Source organism: Salmo salar, chromosome 06, assembly GCF_965601325.2.
Source record: "Salmo salar chromosome 06, fSalSal1, whole genome shotgun sequence".
NCBI classification, from domain to species: Eukaryota; Metazoa; Chordata; class Actinopteri; order Salmoniformes; family Salmonidae; genus Salmo; species Salmo salar.
In genome coordinates this window covers 90,564,663-90,588,579 of record NC_138296.1, presented here as the reverse complement: position 1 = coordinate 90,588,579, position 23,917 = coordinate 90,564,663, and the positions used below count along the sequence as shown (strand labels likewise).

The following is a 23,917-nucleotide window of genomic DNA, read 5'->3' as shown; positions in this document are numbered from 1 at the left end:
TTTTTACTTTGATGTCACACATTGGCTCCATTATTTATAGAAAGACCCATTTACAGGCGACATTATTCCAGCATTCCAGATCGTAACGTTGCCTGGAACTCTCTGATAGTGTGATTCCCATCCACCTTCCTTTCCAGAGCTCCAGGCATTTCTGCCTCTCGAGCATGCTGCTGCCAGTCGGATACCTGTCACAATATTGGCGTCTGCAGCGAGCTGTGGTGAGCAGAGGAAGAGACGAGATGAATACCCAAATAGCCTCAATGTCTACCATAAAATACGCTGAAGTAGAATAACCACAGATCTATGATCAGATTACTCTATCCTGAATCCTAACCTTAACTATTATGGAGATGATACAATTTCTGACTCGGTATCAGTGTGATTAGAGGCAATTTGTACCTGTTGTATATTAGACAGCCAGACCTCCAGGAGGTGGGATCCAGATCAAATCAAACTTCAATCAGATCAGATGGTGGCAGCAGTGGGATCAGATCTGATGGTGGCAGCAGTGGGATCAGATCTGATGGTGGCAGCAGTGGGATCAGATCAGATGGTGGCAGCAGTGGGATCAGATCAGATGGTGGCAGCAGTGGGATCAGATCTGATGGTGGCAGCAGTGGGATCAGATCAGATGGTGGCAGCAGTGGGATCAGATCAGATGGTGGCAGCAGTGGGATCAGATCAGATGGTGGCAGCAGTGGGATCAGATCTGATGGTGGCAGCAGTGGGATCAGATCTGATGGTGGCAGCAGTGGGATCAGATCAGATGGTGGCAGCAGTGGGATCAGATCTGATGGTGGCAACAGTGGGATCAGATCTGATGGTGGCAGCAGTGGGATCAGATCTGATGGTGGCAGCAGTGGGATCAGATCTGATGGTGGCAGCAGTGGGATCAGATCAGATGGTGGCAGCAGTGGGATCAGATCTGATGGTGGCAGCAGTGGGATCAGATCTGATGGTGGCAACAGTGGGATGAGATCTGATGGTGGCAGCAGTGGGATCAGATCAGATGGTGGCAGCAGTGGGATCAGATCAGATGGTGGCAGCAGTGGGATCAGATCTGATGGTGGCAGCAGTGGGATCAGATCAGATGGTGGCAGCAGTGGGATCAGATCTGATGGTGGCAGCAGTGGGATCAGATCAGATGGTGGCAACAGTGGGATGAGATCAGATGGTGGCAGCAGTGGGATCAGATCTTCAGACATACTGTATGTGGTCCAGTATGGCTCGGTTGGGTTGTGTGTGTGTGTGTGTGTGTGTGTTAGGAGTGTGTGTTCCAGGGCATTTCTGTCTGAGTTATTGGTCCAGTTGTTTGGCTCCCTGTAGATTATCACCTGGTGTATATCAACAACCCCTGTAGAATATCACCTGGTTTATATCGATAACCCCTGTAGAATATCACCTGGTTTATATCAACATCCCCTGTAGAATATCACCTGGTTTATATCAACAACCCCTGTAGAATATCACCTGGTTTATATCAACAACCCCTGTAGAATATCACCTGGTTTATATCAACAACCCCTGTAGAATATCACCTGGTTTATATCAACAACCCCTGTAGAATATCACCTGGTTTATATCAACAACCCCTGTAGAATATCACCTGGTTTATATCAACAACCCCTGTAGAATATCACCTGGTTTATATCAATAACCTCATCTTTCTCTCTCTGTGTGTTGGAGAGGACAGGATGTCCTATAGATGTCACAACATGTAGGTAGGAACATACAGTACGTACGCACACGCACACACATGATTACGGAGAGAAAGAGAGCTACAGCCACTGAGAGAGAGAGAGAGAAAGAGGCAGGCACATAGACAGAGATATACGGAAAGACGAGAGAGAGACACACGGAGAGAGACAGAGAGCGAGTGAGAGAGAGAGAGAAAGAGGCAGGCAGATAGACAGAGATATACGGAAAGACGAGAGAGAGACACGAAGATTGACAGAGAGAGAGAGAGATTCCCTATACTGTAGTAGCTGTTTAGCTTTCTCTCGGTGCTGTGCTGCAATCCATGAACTACACCAACCAGGTCGCTCAAGATCCACTGTAAAATTCAACGTCCATCCAGGTATGTAGGACGTCGTTAGATTACTTCAAAATCGGCCATTTGGAGCAACGGTGAGGGTGTTACGGACGCGGATGTTCAATCCCAGTTGTACGCGCTTTATTGTTTACCCTATCCCAAACCTTAACCCTTAAAGTAACCGTTCGGAATTAATGCCTAAACTTAACCTTCAAAATTTGACGTTTAAAGGACAAATGTTGGATTCTGCAGTGAAACTGTGAGAGCTTGTTGAGTATACAGCTGCTTCTATCCACAGCCCAAATCCTCCATGGACCACTCTTGTCCCAATACACACACACACACACACACACACACACACACACACACACACACACACACACACACACACACACACACACACACACACACACACACACACACACACACACACACACACACACACACACACACATTAGTAACATAACTCCCATACTCACCTGGCAATACTGCTGTATCGATATACACACACTCTCTCTCATACACACACAAACACCTCAGTGACAAAATTCAATATTGTCTTTCACACCTCTCACAAGCGTTCATTACCTTAGCAACAAAGTATCGGCTGGTCCCCTCTTCTTGGTTCTCTTCCCCCCTAGCAACAAGCACACAGCATGTTCATGATCTAATTGGCTTGAGGAGCGAGTCAAAAGGAGGGATGGAGAGAGATGGATGGACAGAACAGGAGAAGAAAAAGAAAAAGCAGTGCACAGCTGTTGTATCAGAGACAGCTGCTGGGAGGGTGAAGCGTTCCCCTCTCTCTCTCTCTCTCTCTCTCTCGTTCTGTCTCTCTGTGTGCTGGGCTGTGGCGTGGGTGGTCTCTGTGTAGAGTAGAGCAGTCAGGTACGTACGGAAAGAGAGGATCATCGCGTGTACGCTTCTGAGTGTGTGCATGCGTTTCTATGAGGAAGAAAGGGAGTGAGTGAGTGAGTGAGTGAGTGAGTGAGTGAGTGAGTGAGTGAGTGAGTGAGTGAGTGAGTGAGTGAGTGAGTGAGTGAGTGAGTGAGTGAGTGAGTGAGTGAGTGAGTGAGTGAGTGAGTGAGTGAGTGAGTGAGTGAGTGAGTGAGCCGGAAAAAATAAAAAATGCTAGAATCCTTAATTGAAACAATAACAAAGCGTTTCCCTCCTGTACATTTGTATAAAGCTGAGGGATGGGTCTGGAGTGGAGGGATGTGTCTGGAGTGGAGGGATGGTTCTGGAGCGGACGGATGGGTCTGGAGTGGAGGGATGGTTCTGGAGTGGAGGGATGGGTCTGGAGTGGAGGGATGGGATGGTTCTGGAGTTGAGGGATGGGTCTGGAGTGGAGGGATGGTTCTGGAGTTGAGGGATGGGTCTGGAGTGGAGGGATGATTCTGGAGTGGAGGGATGGGTCTGGAGTGGAGGGATGGTTCTGGAGTGGAGGGATGGGTCTGGAGTGGAGGGATGGGATGGTTCTGGAGTTGAGGGATGGGTCTGGAGTGGAGGGATGGTTCTGGAGTGGAGGGATGGGTCTGGAGTGGAGGGATGGGATGGTTCTGGAGTTGAGGGATGGGTCTGGAGTGGAGGGATGGTTCTGGAGTTGAGGGATGGGTCTGGAGTGGAGGGATGGGATGGGTCTGGAGTGGAGGGATGGGTCTGGAGTGGAGGGATGGGACGGTTCTGGAGTTGAGGGATGGGTCTGGAGTGGAGGGATGGTTCTGGAGTTGAGGGATGGGTCTGGAGTGGAGGGATGGGATGGGTCTGGAGTGGAGGGATATCTGGAGTTGAGGGATGGGTCTGCAGTTGAGGGATGGGTCTGGAGTTGAGGGATGGGATGGGTCTGGAGTGGAGGGATGGGTCTGGAGTTGAGGGATGGGTCTGGAGTTGAGGGATGGGATGGGTCTGGAGTAGAGGGATGGGTCTGGAGTTGAGGGATGGGTCTGGAGCTGAGGGATGGGATGGGTCTGAAGCTGAGGGATGGGTCTGGAGTGGAGGGATGGGTCTGGAGTGGAGGGATGGGATGGGTCTGGAGTGGAGGGATGGGTCTGGAGCTCAGGGATGGGTCTGGAGCTGAGGGATGGGTCTGGAGTGGAGGGATGGGTCTGGAGCTGAGGGATGGGTCTGGAGTGGAGGGATGGGTCTGGAGCTGAGGGATGGGTCTGGAGTGGAGGGATGGTCTGGAGCTGAGGGATGGGTCTGGAGTGGAGGGATGGTCTGGAGTGGAGGGATGGGTCTGGAGCGGAGGGATGGGTCTGGAGCTGAGGGATGGGTCTGGAGTGGAGGGATGGGTCTGGAGTGGAGGGATGGGTCTGGAGTGGAGGGATGGGTCTGGAGTGGAGGGATGGGTCTGGAGCTGAGGGATGGGTCTGGAGTGGAGGGATGGGTCTGGAGTGGAGGGATGTGTTGAGCTGAGGGTTGGGTCTGGAGCTGAGCGATGGGTCTGGAGACATGTAACCACTCTCAAATTCATAGACAGTGCTATGGATGCAAGGACTGACCATCGATGAGATCAAAATTATAATTTTGAACATGTTTTCAATCAATCAATCAAATGTATTTATAAAGCCCTTTTTACATCCGCAGATTGTGTTTAGATGCTATTTAGTGTTTGTTTACAATTAAACTAGCTTACATTTTGGTACCACGAGGAGTTTTAATTCATACCTGAAGCCAGAAGAGAAGGTATTAAAAACCACAAGGTCAGTTTGGGGGAAGAATGAGGTGATCTCTCTCTTGAAAATCTGGACACCGTATCCACAAAGCATCTCAAAGTAGGAGTGCTAATCTAGGATCTGTCCATATAATCCTATTGATTATGATCTAGGATCTGTCCATATAATCCTATTGATTCTGATCTAGGATCTGTCCATATAACCCTATTGATTATGATCTAGGATCTGTCCATATAATCCTATTGATTATGATCTAGGATCTGTTCATATAATCCTATTGATTATGATCTAGGATCTGTCCATATAATCCTATTGATTCTGATCTAGGATCTGTCCATATAATCCTATTGATTCTGATCTAGGATCTGTCCATATAATCCTATTGATTATGATCTAGGATCTGTCCATATAATCCTATTGGTTATGATCTAGGATCTGTCCATATAATCCTATTGATTATGATCTAGGATCTGTCCATATAATCCTATTGATTATGATCTAGGATCTGTCCATATAATCCTATTGATTATGATCTAGGATCTGTCCATATAATCCTATTGATTATGATCTAGGATCTGTCCATATAATCCTATTGATTATGATCTAGGATCTGTCCATATAATCCTATTGATTATGATCTAGGATCTGTCCATATAATCCTATTGATTCTGATCTAGGATCTGTCCATATAATCCTATTGATTATGACCTAAAAGGCTAAACTGATCCTAGAACAGCACATTCAACAGTTTTTATATTTTTGGTTCTGATGGGGTAAATTAAACTAAGCTCACAAGGCATTTACTGTACATGTTATATTCTTCAAGAATCAATGGGTGCTTATCATTAATAAGCATCCAAAATGTATGTAGCAACTGCAGATTTCACCTTTAATACAATATTTTTTGTTTTATGTAGTAGTAAGATTGACACAGTTCTTTGCAGCACAGTCTCGCTTGCTGTATACCATCATAATAAAATAATATAACATTATAAGATATTAGCAGGAGATTGGAAAGCACAGGCAAAATAAACCGTTTTGTTCAGCGAAAGGCTCATTGAAAAAAACATGAGTTTATTTGTGCATCTCTCCTCTATTGGTATTTCATTAGGATCCCCATTAGGATCCCCATTAGCTGTTGCAAGAGCAGCAGCTGCTCTTCCTGGGGTCTATTAAGTCTAAAGTGAGTGATGAGTGTGTTGAGATAAATCACCATGACACCATGTCTACAGCGTAAATAATGGGACTGGATGTGTTGAGATAAATCACCATGACACCGTGTCTACAGCGTAAATAATGGGACTGGATGTGTTGAGGTAAATCACCATGACACCGTGTCTACAGCGTAAATAATGGGACTGGATGTGTTGAGGTAAATCACCATGACACCGTGTCTACAGCGTAAATATTGGGACTGGATGTGTTGAGGTAAATCACCATGACACCGTGTCTACAGCGTAAATAATGGGACTGGATGTGTTGAGGTAAATCACCATGACACTGTGTCTACAGCGTAAATAATGGGACTGGATGTGTTGAGGTAAATCACCATGACTACAGCATAAATTATGGGACTGGAATGAAAAGGAAATTAAATGAGCTTATTCACTTTTTCTATTTGATTAGATTGTTGGAATTACACGCAGTGAGCCACACACACACACACACACACACACACACACACACACACACACACACACACACACACACAGACGTACAGTGAGGGAAAAAAGTATTTGATCCCCTGCTGATTTTGTACATTTACCCACTGACAAAGAAATGATCAGTCTATAATTTTAATAGTAGGTTTATTTGAACAGTGAGAGACAGAATAACAACAAAAAAAAACAGAAAAACGCATGTCAAAAATGTTATAAAATGATTTGCATTTTAATGAGGGAAATAAGTATTTGACCCCTCTGCAAAACATGACTTAGTACTTGGTGACAAAACCCTTGTTGGCAATCACAAAGGTCAGATGTTTCTTGTAGTTGGCCACCAGGTTTACACACATCTCAGGAGGGATTTTGTCCCACTCCTCTTTGCAGATCTTCTCCAAGTCATTAAGGTTTCGAGGCTGACGTTTGGCAACTCGAACCTTCAGCTTCCTCCACATATTTTCTATGGGATTAAGGTCTGGAGACTGGCTAGGCCACTCCAGGACCTTAATGTGCTTCTTCTTGAGCCACTCCTTTGTTGCCTTGGCCGTGTGTTTTGGGTCATTGCCATGCTGAAATACCCATCCACGACCCATTTTCAATGCCCTGGCTGAGGGAAGGAGGTTCTCACCCAAGATTTGACGGTACATGGCCCCGTCCATCGTCCCTTTGATGCGGTGAAGTCGTTCTGTCCCCATAGCAGAAAAACACCCCCAAAGTTTCCACCTCCATGTTTGACGGTGGGGATGGTGTTCTTAGGGTCATAGGCAGCATTCCTCCTCCTCCAAACACGGCGAGTTGAGTTGATGCCAAAGAGCTCCATTTTGGTCTCATCTAACCACAACACTTTCACCCAGTTGTCCTCTGAATCATTCAGATGTTCATTGGCAAACTTCAGACGGGCATGTATATGTGCTTTCTTGAGCAGGGGGACCTTGCGGCCGCTGCAGGATGTCAGTCCTTCACGGCGTAGTGTGTTACCAATTGTTTTCTTGGTGACTATGGTCCCAGCTGCCTTGACATCATTGACAAGATCCTCCTGTGTAGTTCTGGGCTGATTCCTCACCGTTCTCATGATCATTGCAACTCCACGAGGTGAGATCTTGCATGGAGCCCCAGGCCAAGGGAGATTGACAGTTCTTTTGTGTTTCTTCCATTTGCGAATAATCGCACCAACTGTTGTCACCTTCTCACCAAGCTGCTTGGCGATGGTCTTGTAGCCCATTCCAGCCTTGTGTAGGTCTACAATCTTGTCCCTGACATCCTTGGAGAGCTCTTTGGTCTTGGCCATGGCGGAGAGTTTGGAATCTGATTGATTGATTGCTTCTGTGGACAGGTGTCTTTTATACAGGTAACAAACTGAGATTAGGAGCACTCCCTTTAAGAGTGTGCTCCTAATCTCAGCTCGTTACCTGTATAAAAGACACCTGGGAGCCAGAAATCTTTCTGATTAAGAGGGGGTCAAATACTTATTTCCCTCATTAAAATGCAAATCAATTTACAACATTTTTGACATGCGTTTTTCTGGATTGTTTTGTTATTATTCTGTCTCTGACTGTTCAAATAAACCTACCATTAAAATGATAGACTGATCATTTCTTTGTCAGTGGGCAAACGTACAAAATCAGCAAGGGATCAAACACTTTTTTCTCTCACTGTATGCATGCAAACAACAAAATGTATGCTCGCACACACACACACACACACACACACACACACACACACACACACACACACACACACACACACACACACACACACACACACACACACACACACACACACACACACACACACACACACACAGACAGTGAGACTTTGGCTCCTCAGGCATATCACTGATATAATATTCTCTTTGCTCTCTTCTGTCCCCCTTTCTCTCTCTCTCTCTCTCTCTTCTGGTCCCCCTGCTGAGAGGGAGAGAGAAAGGGGGATGAGAGAGAGAGAGAGAAAGGGGGACCGACGAGAGGGAGAGAGAAAGGGGGACGAGAGAGAGAGAGAGAGAGAGAGAGAGAGAGAGAGAGGAGAGAGAGAAAAAGGGGGACGAGAGAGAGAGAAAGGGGACGTCATAGCTGGCTACGACGTCCCCTTTCTCTCTCTCTACTGTCCCCCTTTCTCTCTCTCTACTGTCCCCCTTTCTCTCTCTCGTCCCCCTTTCTCTCTCTCTCTCTCTCTCGTCCCCCTTTCTCTCTCTCGTCCCCCTTTTTCTCTCCCTCTCTTCTGTCCCCTTTCTCTCTCTCTCTCTCTCTCTCTCTCTCTCTCTCGCTCTCTCTCTCTCTCTCTCTCTCTCTCTCTCTCGTCCCCCTTTCTCTCTCTCGTCCCCCTTTTTCTCTCCCTCTCTTCTGTCCCCTTTCTCTCTCTCTCTCTCTCTCTCTCTCTCTCTCTCTCTCTCTCTCTCTCTCTCTCGTCCCCCTTTCTCTCTCCCTCTCGTCGGTCCCCCTTTCTCTCTCTCTCTCTCTCTCTCTCTCATCCCCCTTTCTCTCTCCCTCTCTTTTTCATCCCTCTATGTAATACGTTTAAACACAGCTAACCGGCCCTTCACTGCTCTACCACACACCCAAAGGAGGTGGATGTAAAGTTTGTCTGGTGAGAAGTTTCCCTTCGTTGGAGAGATGATGCAAGGATGGACTCTCAGAGGAAACTGTGTGTGTGTGTGTGTGTGTCCGTGTGTGCCCGTGTGTGTGTGTGTGTGTGTGTGTGTGTGTGTGTGTGTGTGTGTGTGTGTGTGTGTGTGTGTGTGTGTGTGTGTGTGTGTGTGTGTAAATATTTATGTGTGTGTATCAGTGGAGGCTCCTCCTCAGAGGAAGGGGAGGACCATCCTCCTCAGTGAATTTCATAAAAATGTTAAAACACTGAAAAGGTTATCCTTTTTAGATAAAACTATACTAAATATATTCACGTCCCTAAATAATTGATCAAAACACACTGTTTTGCAAAGGTCTACAGTAGCCTCAACAGCACTCTGTAGGGTAGCACCATGGTGTAGCCGGAGGACAGCTAGCTTCCATCCTCCTCTGGGTACATTGACTTCAATACAAAACCTAGGAGGCTCATGGTTCACCCCCTTCCAAAGACTTACACAGTAATTACGACAACTTCCAGAGGACGTCCTCCAACCTATCAGAGCTCTTGCAGCGTGAACTGACATGTTGTCCACCCAATCAAAGGATCAGAGAATGAATCTAGTACTGAAAGCTTAAGCTACAGCTAGCTAGCACCGCAGTGAATAAAATGTGGTGAGTAGTTGACTCAAAGAGAGATAAAGACAATAGTTGAACAGTTTTCAACAAAAGGAGAAGCAAGAGAAAGAGAGAGATTTCCTCCAAAAAAATCACATTCCGTTTCACCTACTTTCACCTACTTTCACTTATTTAGCTAGAAAATGCAGCTGGCTAGTTTAGCCTACTCAAACACCCAGCTCAAAAAGAGGAATGCTATGTTAGCTAGCTGGCTATGACTATCCAACACAACACTGGAACTCCTCCAAGTCAAGGTAAGCTTTTGGTGTTATTAATTTATTGCCACCGGGGACCGCCAGAGTAACTGCTTACTGACTATACACTGTAACATAATGGGTTTACTAACTTTTATGTTGACTAGGACGTTACTTTAGCTAATATGGTGACAACGATGTAGGCTATGAGTAGCGGTTATGATATGGTTTGGTTTTTATTTATTTTTTCGCCTGGTCACATACAGCTGATGTGTTGTTCATTGAAGTCCACAAGCGAAGGGACAAGGTGAGAGGAAAGAGAATTGTGTTTACGCTTGATCAGGGTGCTTGATTCATTACGCTTGATTCATTCCGCCGATTCTGTTGAAAAACATTTCCTAAATGAATGCAATCAAAACAGAGATAAAAAATACCTGAATCTGTCCAATAGAAATTCTAATTTGCAACTGCTGGACTAATGATTACACCCTAGACAAGCTACAGTTGAAGCAGGAAGTTTACATACACTTAGGTTGGAGTCATTAAAACTCGATTTTCAACAACTCCACAAATTTCTTGTTAAACAAACTATAGTTTTGGCAAGTCGGTTAGGACATCTACTTTGTGCATAACACAAGTAATTTTTCCAACAATTGTTTACAGACAGATTATTTCACTTATAATTCACTGTATCACAACTCCAGTGGGTCAGAAGTTTACATACACTAAGTTGACTGTGCCTTTAAACAGCTTGGAGAAATCCAGAAAATGATGTCATGGCTTTAGAAGCTTCTGATAGGCTAATTGACATCATTTCAGTAAATTGGAGGTGTACCTGTGGGTGTATTTCAAGGCCTACCTTCAAACTCAGTGCCTCTTTGCTTGACATCATGGGAAAATCAAAATAAATCAGCCAAGACCTCAGAAAAAAATTGTAGACCTCCACAAGTCTGCTTCATCCTTGGGAGCAATTTCCAAATGCCTGAAGGTACCACGTTCATCTGTACAAACAATAGTACACAAATATAAACACCATGGGACCACACAGCCATCATACCGCTCAGTTGGTCGAGCATGGTGTTTGCAACGCCAGGGTTGTGGGTTCGATTCCCACGGGGGGCCAGCACAGAAAAAAAAAATGTATGAAATGTTTGAGTTGTATGAAATGTATGCATTCACTACTGTAAGTCGCTCTGGATAAGAGCGTCTGCTAAATGACTCAAATGTATAAAATGTAAATGTAACGTACTTTGGTGCGAAAAGTGCAAATCAATCGCGGAACAACAGCAAAGGACCATGTGAAGATGCTGGAGGAAACAGGTACAAAAGTATCTATATCCACAGTAAAAAGTGTCCTATATCAACATAACCTGAAAGGCTGCTCAGCAAGGAAGAAGCCACTGGTCCAAAATTGCCATAAAAAAGTCAGACTACAGTTTGCAACTGCACATGGGGACAAAGATTGTACTTTTTTGAGAAATGTCTTCTGGTCTGATAAAACAAAAATAGAACTGTTTGGCCATAATGACCATTGTTATGTTTGGAGGAAAAATGGGGATGCTTGCAAGCCGAAGAACACCATCCCAACCGTGAAGCACGGGGGTGGCAGCATCATGTTGTGGGGGTGCTTTGCTGCAGGACGGACTGGTGCTCTTCACAAAATAGATGGCATCATGAGGTAGGAAAATTATGTGGATATGTTGAAGTAACATCTCAAGACATCAGTCAGGAAGTTAAAGCTTGATCGCAAATTGGTCTTTCAAATGGACAATGACCCCAAGCATACTTCCAAAGTTGTGGCAAAATGGCTTAAGGACAACAAAGTCAAGGTATCACAAAGCCCTGCCCTCAATCCTATAGAAAATGTGTGGGCAGAACTGAAAAAGCATGTGTGAGCAAGGAGGCCTACAAACCTGACTCAGTTACACCAGCTCTGTCAGGAGGATTGGGCCAAAATTCACCCAACTTATTGTGGGAAGCTTGTGGAAGGCTACCCGAAACAACGTTTGACTGAAGTAAAAAAATTTAAAGGCAATGCTACCAAATACGAATTGAGTGTATGTAAACTTCTGACCCACTGAGAATGTGATGAAAGAAATAGAAGCTGAAATAAATCATTCTCTCTACTATTATTCTGACATTTCACATTCTTCAAATAAAGTGGTGATCCTAACTGACCTAAGACAGGGAATTTTTACTAGGATTAAATGTCACAAATTGTGAAAAACTGAGTTTAATTGTATTTTGCTAAGATGTATGTAAACTTCCGACTTCAACTGTAGATCACCTCAAATTCTTCTCTCGACCTGTGTGCCCCTACATTGTAAACTTTCATTCATAGGCTAGGTTGTAGCAACCTCATGATGCTATAGGGAGAATTAGAGTATCATGTAGTAGGCTAAACCTTTTGCTGTTACATTGAGCTGGGTGAATGGAATATGAATGACAGTCATTCAACATGCTGTAATAGAAATAAGGCCATGCTCATGAGTGTGTGTGTGTGTGTGTGTGTGTGTGTGTGCGTGCGTGCGTGCGCGTGCGTGCGTGCGTGCGCGCGCGTGCGTGCGTGCGTGCGTGCGTGCGTGCGTGTGTGCGTGCGTGTGTGTGTGTGTGTGTGTGTGTGTGTGTGTGTGTGTGTGTGTGTGTGTGTGTGTGTGTGTCTACCAACTGCAGCCTAACACAAAGCCAGTTTCAGAGAGAACACCCTCACAGAGATGGTTCAGTCGGGTTTTCAAACTGCTGTCCAAATAACAACACATTAGGCCCACTCGTATTGTTCTATTGCAAATGGCCCACTAAATCTAATACAGTATCAATATAATGTAATATCATCGAGGTCCTTATTGAGACAGAGAGGCGCTGCCATGTTGAAATGAATCTCCTCTCTCTCATTTTTTTCAGAAAATTGATGTGGAAAAATGAACTTCAATAACCACACAAATCAATACATGCACTTAGCTTAGCAACTAACCATCAAAACAACAATACTCATACTAATGGACTACTCTAGATGAACAGATTGGTGCTCACTTATTTGTGTGTGTGTGTGTTTGTGTGTTTGTGTGCAGAAATCCCGCTATGCCCTCCGACAAGCCACCAAACAGTCTAAACGTCAAGATCGACTAAGATCGAATCTGACGCTCTTCGGATTTGGCAATTCCTGTAAACTGTAATGGATTACAAAGGGAAACCCAGCCGCAAGCTTCCCAGTGATGCGAGCCTACCAGATGAGCTAAATTCATTTTATGCTCGCTTCGAGGCAAGCAACACTGAACCATGCATGAGAGCACCAGCTGTTCCGGATGACTGTGTAATCTCGCTCTCCATAGCCAATGTGAGTAAGACCTTTAAACAGGTTAACATTCACAAGGCTATGTTGCCAGAAGGATTACCAGGATGCATATTCAGAGCATGTGCTGACCATTTGGCAAGTGTCTTCACTGACATTTTCAACATCTCCCTGACCCAGTCTATAATAGAGCCCCACATTGGAGGTGTCATAACACCCATAAAACCTAGTGGTCAAACAGGGAAATGGTTCCAATCATAAATGGTTCCAATCATGGTTCCAATCATAAATTTCTTAAATTCCGATAGGGAATTTAAGAAACACTTAAAATAGGGCTGTGTTTCATGTCGGCTTACTTTTATTAGTATATTCGGCTCGATTTACTCACATAATTAAAAATGCTAATTATCATCAAAGTAGACATCATGCAAGACTACAAATCCCAGCAAGCTCCTGCACATGATCTCTAACTGACACCTTTACTAACAGTTATTGTGTCAATTTCAAACTTTTAGAAAACAGTTAACAATTTTCCATTTAAAGAAATGTAGCTAATTTATTCATTACTACATTTAGCTAACATTACGTAGTTAGTCCAAAGATTTTTACCTTCGCCTCGATTTGGCAGTCTCGTCCAGATCATGACATTTGTAGCCCTATATGACAGCCACATTAGCAGCTACTTAGCATTTCATTTTGGAGGGGTAAATACAGGCAAATATAATGACAAAAGTCACCTTGTCCTAGAGAGATTTACACGGTTATCAAAACTTCACGCCAGGGTAAGCCTACACAATACACAACCCTTCCCCAATGGGAAAAATGAATGGTGGAAAAACAATTGGAAACCATTTCCATGTTTGACCGTTAGGTTTTATGGGTATTATGACTCATACTGTGGTACTCTTTACCTACATGTTTGAAGCAGACCACTATAGTCCCTGTGCCAATGTAACGCCAATGTAACGCCAATGTAAGTTATCTAAATGACTATTGCCCGTAGCACTCACATCTGTAGTCATGAAATGCTTTGAAAGGCTGGTCATGGCTCACATCAACACCATCATCCCAGAAGCCTTGGACCCACTCCAATTTTCATACCACCACAACATATCCACAGATGATGTGATGTCTATTGCACTCCACACTGCCCTCTACCACCTGGACAAGATGAACACCTACATGAGAATGCTGTTCATTGACTACAGCTCAGCGTTCAACACCATAGTGGCCTTCAAGCTCATCACTAATCTAAGGACCCTGGGACTGAGATCCCCCTCATGGGTGCGTGCTTAGTGCCCTCCTGTACTCCCTGTTCACCCACGACTGCGTTGCCATGCACGACTCTAACACCTTCATTAAGTTTGCTGGCGAACACAACGGTGGTTGGCCTGATCATTGACGACGATGAGACCGCCTATAAGGAGGAGGTTAGAGAGCTGGCAGTGTGGTGCCAGAACAACAACCTCTTCATCAACGTGATCAAGACAAAGGAGCTGATCATGGACTACAGGAAATGGAGGACCGAGTCATGCAGGATCTCTATACCAGGCGGTGTCAGAGGAAGGTCCTAAAAATGTTCAAAGACTTAAGCCACGCAGTCATAGACTGTTCTCTCTACTACCGCACAGAAAGTGGTATTGATGCACTAAGTTGGGAACCGACAGGACCCTGAACAGCTTCTACCCCCAAGCCATAAGACTGATAAATAGTTAGTCTGGGTAGCAATTGGTTAACTATTTAACTATCTGCATTGACCTCTTTTAATTCATCAAGTAGGCTGCTGCTACTTTTTATTATCTATCCTGTTGCCTAGTCACTTTACCTCTACCTATATGTACAGTCGTGGCCAAAGGTTTTGAGAATGACACAAATATACATTTTCACAAAATCTGCTGACTCAATTTGTATGATGGCAATTTGCATATACTCTAGAATGTTATGAAGAGTGATCAGATGAATTGCAATGAATTGCAAAGTCCCTCTTTGCCATGCAAATGAACTGAATCCCCCAAAAACATTTCCACTGCATTTCTGCAGAAGGCTTCATAGCGCCCAAGAAAATCCAGCAAGCGCCAGGACGTCTCCTAAAGTTGATTCAGCTGTGGTATCGGGGCACCACCAGTACAGAGCTTGCTCAGGAATGGCAGCAGGCAGGTGTGAGTGCATCTGCAAGCACAGTGAGGCGAAGACTTTTGGAGGATGGCCTGGTGTCAAGAAGGGCAGCAAAGAAGCCACTTCTCTCCAGGAAAAACATCAGGGACAGACTGATATTCTGCAAAAGGTACAGGGATTGGACTGCTGAGGACTGGGGTAAAGTCATTTTCTCTGATGAATCCCCTTTCCGATTGTTTGGGGCATCCGGAAAAAAGCTTGTCCGGAGAAGACAAGGTGAGCGCTACCATCAGTCGTGTGTCATGCCAACAGTAAAGCATCCTGAGACCATTCATGTGTGGGGTTGCTTCTCAGCCAAGGGAGTGGGATCACTCACAATTGCCTAAGAACACAGCCATGAATAAAGAATGGTACCAACACATCCTCCGAGAGCAACTTCTCCCAACCATCCAGGAACAGTTTGGTGATGAAGAATGTCTTTTCCAGCATGATGGAACACCTTGCCATAAGGCAAAAGTGATAACTAAGTGGCTCGGGGAACAAAACATCGATATTTTGGGTCCATGGCCAGGAAACTCCCCAGACCTTAATCCCATTGAGAATTTGTGGTCAATCTTCAAGAGGTGGGTGGACAGAAAAATGGTATAAATTGATTTGAATTTTAATGAGGGAAATAAGTATTTGACCCCCTCTCAATCAGAAAGATTTCTGGCTCCCAGGTGTCTTTTATACAGGTAACAAGCTGAGATTAGGAGCACACTCTTAAAGGGAGTGCTCCTAATCTCAGTTTGTTACCTGTAAAAAAGACACCTGTCCACAGAAGCAATCAATCAATCAGATTCCAAACTCTCCACCATGGCCAAGACCAAAGAGCTCTCCAAGGATGTCAGGGACAAGATTGTAGACCTACACAAGGCTGGAATGGGCTACAAGACCATCGCCAAGCAGCTTGGTGAGAAGGTGAAACAGTTGGTGCGATTATTCGCAAATGGAAGAAACACAAAAGAACTGTCAATCTCCCTCGGCCTGGGGCTCCATGCAAGATCTCACCTCGTGGAGTTGCAATGATCATGAGAACGGTGAGGAATCAGCCCAGAACTACACGGGAGGATCTTGTCAATGATCTCAAGGCAGCTGGGACCATAGTCACCAAGAAAACAATTGGTAACACACTACACTGTAAAGGACTGAAATCCTGCAGCGCCCGCAAGGTCCCCCTGCTCAAGAAAGCACATATACATGCCCGTCTGAAGTTTGCCAATGAACATCTGAATGATTCAGAGAACAACTGGGTGAAAATGTTGTGACCAGATGAGACCAAAATGGAGCTCTTTGGCATCAACTCAACTCGCCGTGTTTGGAGGAGGAGGAATGCTGCCTATGACCCCAAAAACACCATCCCCACCGTCAAACATGGAGGTGGAAACTTTGGGGGTGTTTTTCTGCTATGGGGACAGGACGACTTCCCCGCATCAAAGGGACGATGGACGGGGCCATGTACCGTCAAATCTTGGGTGAGAACCTCCTTCCCTCAGCCAGGGCATTGAAAATGGGTCGTGGATGGGTATTTCAGCATGGCAATGACCCAAAACACACGGCCAAGGCAACAAAGGAGTGGCTCAAGAAGAAACACATCAAGGTCCTAGAGTGGCCTAGCCAGTCTCCAGACCTTAATCCCATAGAAAATCTGTGGAGGGAACTGAAGGTTCGAGTTGCCAAACGTCAGCCTCGAAGCCTTAATGACTTGGGGAAGATCTGCAAAGAGGAGTGGGACTAAAGCCCTCCTGAGATGTGTGCAAACCTGCTGGCCAACAACAAGAAACGTCTGACCTCTGGATTTTTTTGTTGTTATTCTGTCTCTCACTGTTCAAATAAACCTACCATTAAAATGATAGACTGATCATTTCTTTGTCAGTGGGCAAACGTACAAAATCAGCAGGGGATCAAATACTTTTTTCCCTCACTGTAGCAGTATAGTAGTAACGCAGTATAGTAGTACAGCAGTGCAGTAGTATAGTAGTATAGGAATATAGCAGTATAGTAGTATGGCAGTTTAGTAGTATAGTAGTATAGCGGTATAGCGGTATAGTATAGTAATATAGTAGTTTAGTATTATTGTCATATAGTAGTATAGGTGTAAAACAGCCGAGGTGATAGAGCAACGACCCTGGAATAAAAAACAATGTATAGGGTGGAGAGAGGGTTGGTTTTACAGGTTTACTCGCTCTGGATTGTCAGTACTGCATGTGTTCTTGGCTGTCGTGCCGTTGTTGTGTCGGAATCGATTATGAGTTGAGCTTGAGTATGCCTTCTCATAAGGGAGTGCCCGGGGTTGGCTTGCGGCCGGCTCTGGCACAGCCATGGCACAATACAACAGGATATAATGTGATGCCTAAGACACATTTTTTACTTGCAGTCATTAGCGGCCGTTAGAATCTATAATCCTTTATCCTTCTTCCTTTTTTGGTCGAAATACAACAGGATAGAATGAGGACAATGTGAAGTATGTCTTGCATGTAATGGACATTAAAAAAAGGACTGGTCTTGCGATATATTTCGGTTATTTTCTCTTATTGTTTTCATTTTTTTTCCATTCTTCCTTTTTTTACGGACATTTTTGAATCCAATGAACTGAGCATGCTGGGCTGACATGCTTATAGCCTTGCTAGGACTTTCAAATATGAGCATGTATTTTTTAAGATTGTGCTGTTATTATTTATATTAATATTATCTATTATTGTTACTATTTTTTTCGGACTGTTTTCCATGTTATTTGGTTAGTTCTCTTGGGCATCCTCATAGGTAATTATGTTATCATGGGACTGACCATATTTCCCTCTGGCCAATGCCAATTGTCGGCCAAGGGTTTGCCTTAGGACGCAAAGGTGCGTCATGAGTCAGGGAGACGGTCTGATGGTCTTAGTGACAACAGACCTAGATATGGGGGGAGGTTTTAAGGGGTGGAATATTAGGACAATTGGAAGTTTACAAAGTTGCAGCTACAGTATGCTTAACAGTGCAAATTATATGGACACTTAATCATCATGGGGCTTTTTAATGGTAAGTTTACAAACATTAGTTGTGGTAAGTATAGTTGAAACTTGGGTATCATTATGGTAAGTGGGGTAATAAATATAGCAAGTTATAATTGTAATGGTTTAGCAGATCATCAAAAAAGAAGAAACATTTTTACATGGCTAAAAGATTGTTTACAGGAAACTCATTCTACAAATATAGATGAGGTTGGGTGGGAAAAGGACTGTCACGTCCTGACCATAGAAAGCTGTTATTTTCTATGGTAGAGTAGGTCAGGGCGTGACAGGTTTTTTTTTCTAGTTTAGATTTTTCCAGTATATCCTGTTCCGGCTCCTCGCACTCGCCCTGAAGTGCGTGTCACCAGTCTGGGGCCACCTGTCCCAGCTCCACACACTAGGCCTCCAGTGAGTCTCTCCAGTCCAGTGTGTCCAGTTCCTGCTCCCCGCACTCACCCTGAGGTGCGTGTTACCAGTCTGGCACAGCCCCACGCTGTGCCAGCCCCACGCATCAGGCCTCCAGTGCGCATTCCCAGTCCAGCGTCTCCGGCGGCGGTCTGCAGTCCAGCGTCTCCGGCGGCGGTCTGCAGTCCAGCGTCTCCGGCGGCGGTCTGCAGTCCAGAGCCTCCGGTGACGATCCAGGGTCCGGTGACACAAAAGCGGAGGGATCAGCGGGCGGAGCGGGGGTTACGCCCTGAACCGGAGCTGCCTCCACTGCTGGAGGATCCGCGGGATGAGAAGGTTCTTCGTCCTGCACCAGAGCCGCCACCGACATTAGTCACTCACCCTAACCCTTCCTTTTTTTTTTAGGTGGCGTTCGGAGTCCGCACCTTTGGGGGGGGGGGGGGGGGGTGTACTGTCACGTCCTGACCATAGAAGCTGTTATTTTCTATGGTAGAGTAGATCAGGGCGTGACAGGGTTTTTCTAGTTTAGATTTTCTATGTTACAGGTAGATGGTAATGGAAACTGTATTATATAGGCACAAAAAAGGTTAGAGGAAAAACAAAAAGAAATGGAGGTACTTATTCAAGAACGATCAAGTGTAATGTATTACAAAAATAAAGTGAATTGGATGGAAAAAGGGGAAAACTGCACAAAAGTTTTCTTGAATCTTCAACACAGAAATTCTACCAAACATGATTTACAGAAACTCGTTACAAATGAGGGGGTTATCCATGACTAGTATAGATCAGTATAGTAGTACAGATCAGTATATCAGCATTGTAGTATAGATCAGTATTGCAGTATAGACCAGTATAGCAGTATAGATCAGTATAGCAGTATAGCAGTGTAGCAGTATAGATCAGTATAGCAGTAGTGGTTGGATGTGAATAATTCTCCACATTTATGTTTGATTTCCAATATAATATCTGGAGGCTTGAGGTGGTTCTGCCCCCCAATCTTCCCATCTGGCCCTGTATGACCTCTTCTGTGACCTCCACATTCCCTCCGTCTCATTGTCTTCTTTCTTCTTCCCCCTCCTCCCCCTCATCCTCTTCCTTGTCCTCTTCCTCCCTGTCCCTCCTCCTCCCCCTCTTCTCTTCCTCCCTCCTCTGTTGTCCTACTCTTCTCCCGTGGAGAGTTAACCAGCAGGATGATGAGCAGCACAGAAGAGATCCGTCAACAGATAATTGGTCAGAATAGACTGAAATAAAACTGGAGGTCATTTTAACCAACTGTACAGGTCAAAGAATATATAACTTGTTTTAGTTAAAGCACACTCACCTCTTCTTTCGGAGAATAATGGCATGAAGCTAAAAGGTCAAATGCTGGCGTCTGGTCACAGAAGAAGCCTTGTGTGTATTCTAAATATCACCCTATTTCCTATATAGTGCACTACTTTTGACCAGGACCCATAGAGACGCAAAGGGCTTCAATGCCTAACTGGTTTTGCCTGGCTACGCAGACTCCTTGCTCCGGGCAAACGCTACACCATGCCCACAGACGTTAATTGCTAGGTTTCCATTCAATTGGCGACAGACTGTCATGCAAGTATTCTAAAATCCGCATAAATCTACGCCCCCATGTAGCGAATGACAGAGCAGAGGAAGAAGACTATGAGTCGTCCGGTTGATGTCTGGATAGTAATGTCTGGATAGGAATGTCTGGATAGGAATGTCTGGATAGGAATGTCTGGATAGGAATGTCTGGATAGGAGTGGGCTGAATGAACAGGAGGTAGTTGGAACACCTTTGCATGGTCATAGTACTCTTCAGGTCAGAGGTCTGTGATGATCAGACATCCAGCATCTATTCTGTCCTCTAACAAGGAAGTAATGATTCTTAAGACCGTTGCTCCACCAGTGACTCAGCCCCAGGTGTATTTGAGGTAGTTGCTGGGGAAACCAATCCAAGATGAGGGAGTGTGCGGTGCAGAGGTTCTACTACACAGTCATCACCATCAGATTAAGTTAAAAAGGGACGTATTGATATTGCCGCTTTATCTTTGATAGTGGAACATGAGAAGCCCAAGGCAGTGCCTGTCTCCAGTCCCTCTATCCTCCCCTCTCCAGTCCCTCTATCCTCCCCTCTCCAGTCCCTCTATCCTCCCCTCTCCAGTCCCTCTATCCTCCCCTCTCCAGTCCCTCTATCCTCCCCTCTCCAGTCCCTCTATCCTCCCTTCTCCAGGCCCTCTATCCTTCCCTCTATCCTCCCCTCTCCAGTCCCTCTATCCTCCCCTCTCCAGGCCCTCTATCCTCCCCTCTCCAGGCCCTCTATCCTCCCCTCTCCAGTCCCTCTATCGTCCCCCTTTCTCGTCTCCAGTCCCTCTATCCTCCCCTCTCCAGTCCCTCTATCGTCCCCCTTTCTCCTCACCAGTCCCTCTCTCCTTTCCCTCCCTCCACTCCTCTATCCTCGCACCCCCCTCTCAAGTCTCTCTGTCCTTTCTCTACGCTCCTCTCTGCTGTGCTAATTATTCACTGCAAACCGCAATTATCTAGCAGCCAGTCAACCAGACACTCAAGAAACTGATCTGTGTGTGTAGAGAGAGACACTCCAGCAGCAAAACAACAGAACAGTCACTCGGAATAGAGCTCTCGCCTAATTCACAAAAGAAAGTGAAACACGAACACTTCTGATGTGTTTAATCCATTGGTAGAGAAACTCATTTATTGGACCAGTAAGCAACGGCATTGTGCGCACACACACACACACACACACACACACACACAGACACACACACACACACACACACACACAAGCGGCTGGCAAAAGAAGTCTCTGTACCACTACAACAGAAAACAGCGCCTCAAATCAAGATGGATTTTAATTCGGAACACTTTAATACTGTGATCACTGCAAATTCCTCTTTTATACACCTCTACACTTAAAATAAACATTGGACATCATCAGTACTTTGTTCATTTATAATCATGTACTCTTATGTGCATTTCATTCCAAAAGGTTTGATTTGGTTGGTTTGTTTGAGTCTACAACTAGACTCAGGGCCCATGTTACCAACAGAATACTGTACCCCTATGAACCCCTAGTCTGGCCAATACAATACTACCAGCAATACTTAGGGGCCGTCCAAAACGGCACCCTATTCCTTGTATAGCGCACTACTATGGACAAGTAGTGTACTATCTAGGGGAATAGGCTGCCATTTGGGATGAACATGAGAGAAATAAAGTGTATTTATATAACATTCAGAAAGGAGTCATTTCATTTCCAACACGTTTGATTATATCCAGTCGCAACAATCGTTTGTACAAAACAGTGTGCAAAGATTACATTCCAGAAAACATTAAACAAAAAATATAATCACAAAACATTTGAACATTCACACCCCCAGACTTTCTCCTCATTTTTAACTGTCTTAACAGAAGTAATGACAGAACAGAAAAAGAATAAAAGAAATGAAAAAGGAAAGACCAACGTGACAGAGCATTCAGAACGGAGGAATAGAGCTGGTACTGTGTAAGGCAACCCCTCTGCCTTACGTGACAGTTTGTCATGTATTACTTTGAAATGCAGTGTCAAGAGTACAAAACTAGGTCACTAAAATCTCATAATAACATCTCACTTCAACCCCCGAGTAACGTTCTTAGTCAGTCACTGGTACGGTAACGGAGGTACAAGATGAGTTGGACGACAGATCCATTCTCTCACACAGACCGACAGACTCCATTTTGGAACTTCAGACTTCACCATTGTTATAAACATTCTAGACACAATTCCATAGTTCTGGAGTGCTCTCTAGCTAGCGCAGGCTACGGACCGAGTACGGTCGGCTTTGCAGCTTTAAAGCGGTTTTGCCAAGAACCCGGTGTGCTGACTTCTAGTGAATACACGTTAGGTATCGATGAGTATTGGGGTGTAAACATTAGTCCGAACAGTTGTAAACAGTTGCGTTTTGCAACAAAAACACATTTCTATTGGAGAGATTCAGGTAGCTCATTCCCTGTTACGCTCCGTATGCTTCTGTTTAAGAAAAGTTTTGCAACAGAATCGGAGTAAATTATCAATAGAGTAATGTTTGTATAAGCAGAAGTGAGAACCCCTCACCCCAACAGAGTATAGATTAGACACCTCCTCACCCCAACAGAGTATAGATTAGAGTCCTCCTCACCCCAACAGAGTATAGATTAGACACCTCCTCACCCCAACAGAGTATAGATTAGACACCTCCTCACCCCAACAGAGTATAGATTAGAGTCCTCCTCACCCCAACAGAGTATAGATTAGACACCTCCTCACCCCAACAGAGCATAGATTAGACACCTCCTCACCCCAACAGAGTATAGATTAGACACCTCCTCACCCCAACAGAGTATAGATTAGAGTCCTCCTCACCCCAACAGAGTATAGATTAGACACCTCCTCACCCCAACAGAGTATAGATTAGACACCTCCTCACCCCAACAGAGTATAGATTACACCTCCTCACCCCAACAGAGCATAGATTAGACACCTCCTCACCCCAACAGAGTATAGATTAGAGTCCTCCTCACCCCAACAGAGTATAGATTAGACACCTCCTCACCCCAACAGAGTATAGATTAGACACCTCCTCACCCCAACAGAGTATAGATTAGACACCTCCTCACCCCAACAGAGTATAGATTAGAGTCCTCCTCACCCCAACAGAGTATAGATTAGACACCTCCTCACCCCAACAGAGTATAGATTAGACACCTCCTCACCCCAACAGAGTATAGATTAGACACCTCCTCACCCCAACAGAGTATAGATTAGAGTCCTCCTCACCCCAACAGAGTATAGATTAGACACCTCCTCACCCCAACAGAGTATAGATTAGAGACCTCCTCACCCCAACAGAGTATAGATTAGACACCTCCTCACCCCAACAGAGCATAGATTAGACACCTCCTCACCCCAACAGAGTATAGATTAGAGTCCTCCTCACCCCAACAGAGTATAGATTAGACACCTCCTCACCCCAACAGAGCATAGATTAGACACCTCCTCACCCCAACAGAGTATAGATTAGACACCTCCTCACCCCAACAGAGTATAGATTAGAGTCCTCCTCACCCCAACAGAGTATAGATTAGACACCTCCTCACCCCAACAGAGGTTAGAGTATAGATTAGAGTCCTCCTCACCCCAACAGAGTATAGATTAGAGTCCTCCTCACCCCAACAGAGTATAGATTAGACACCTCCTCACTCCAACAGAGTATAGATTAGACACCTCCTCACCCCAACAGAGTATAGATTAGAGT

General features: G+C 45.0%; 1 protein-coding gene across 1 annotated transcript in view; it reads right to left on the bottom strand.

Annotated features, from left to right (window-relative positions):
• The window catches only part of rgs6 (regulator of G protein signaling 6), a 191,707-nt gene extending 188,756 nt beyond the window's left edge, over nt 1–2,951 (bottom strand). The window contains exon 1 of the mRNA XM_045721114.2: nt 2,621–2,951. The gene's annotated coding sequence lies outside the window, so the exon portion shown is untranslated. The remainder of the gene's footprint in view (nt 1–2,620) is intronic.
• Nucleotides 2,952–23,917: the final 20,966 nt, after the last annotated feature.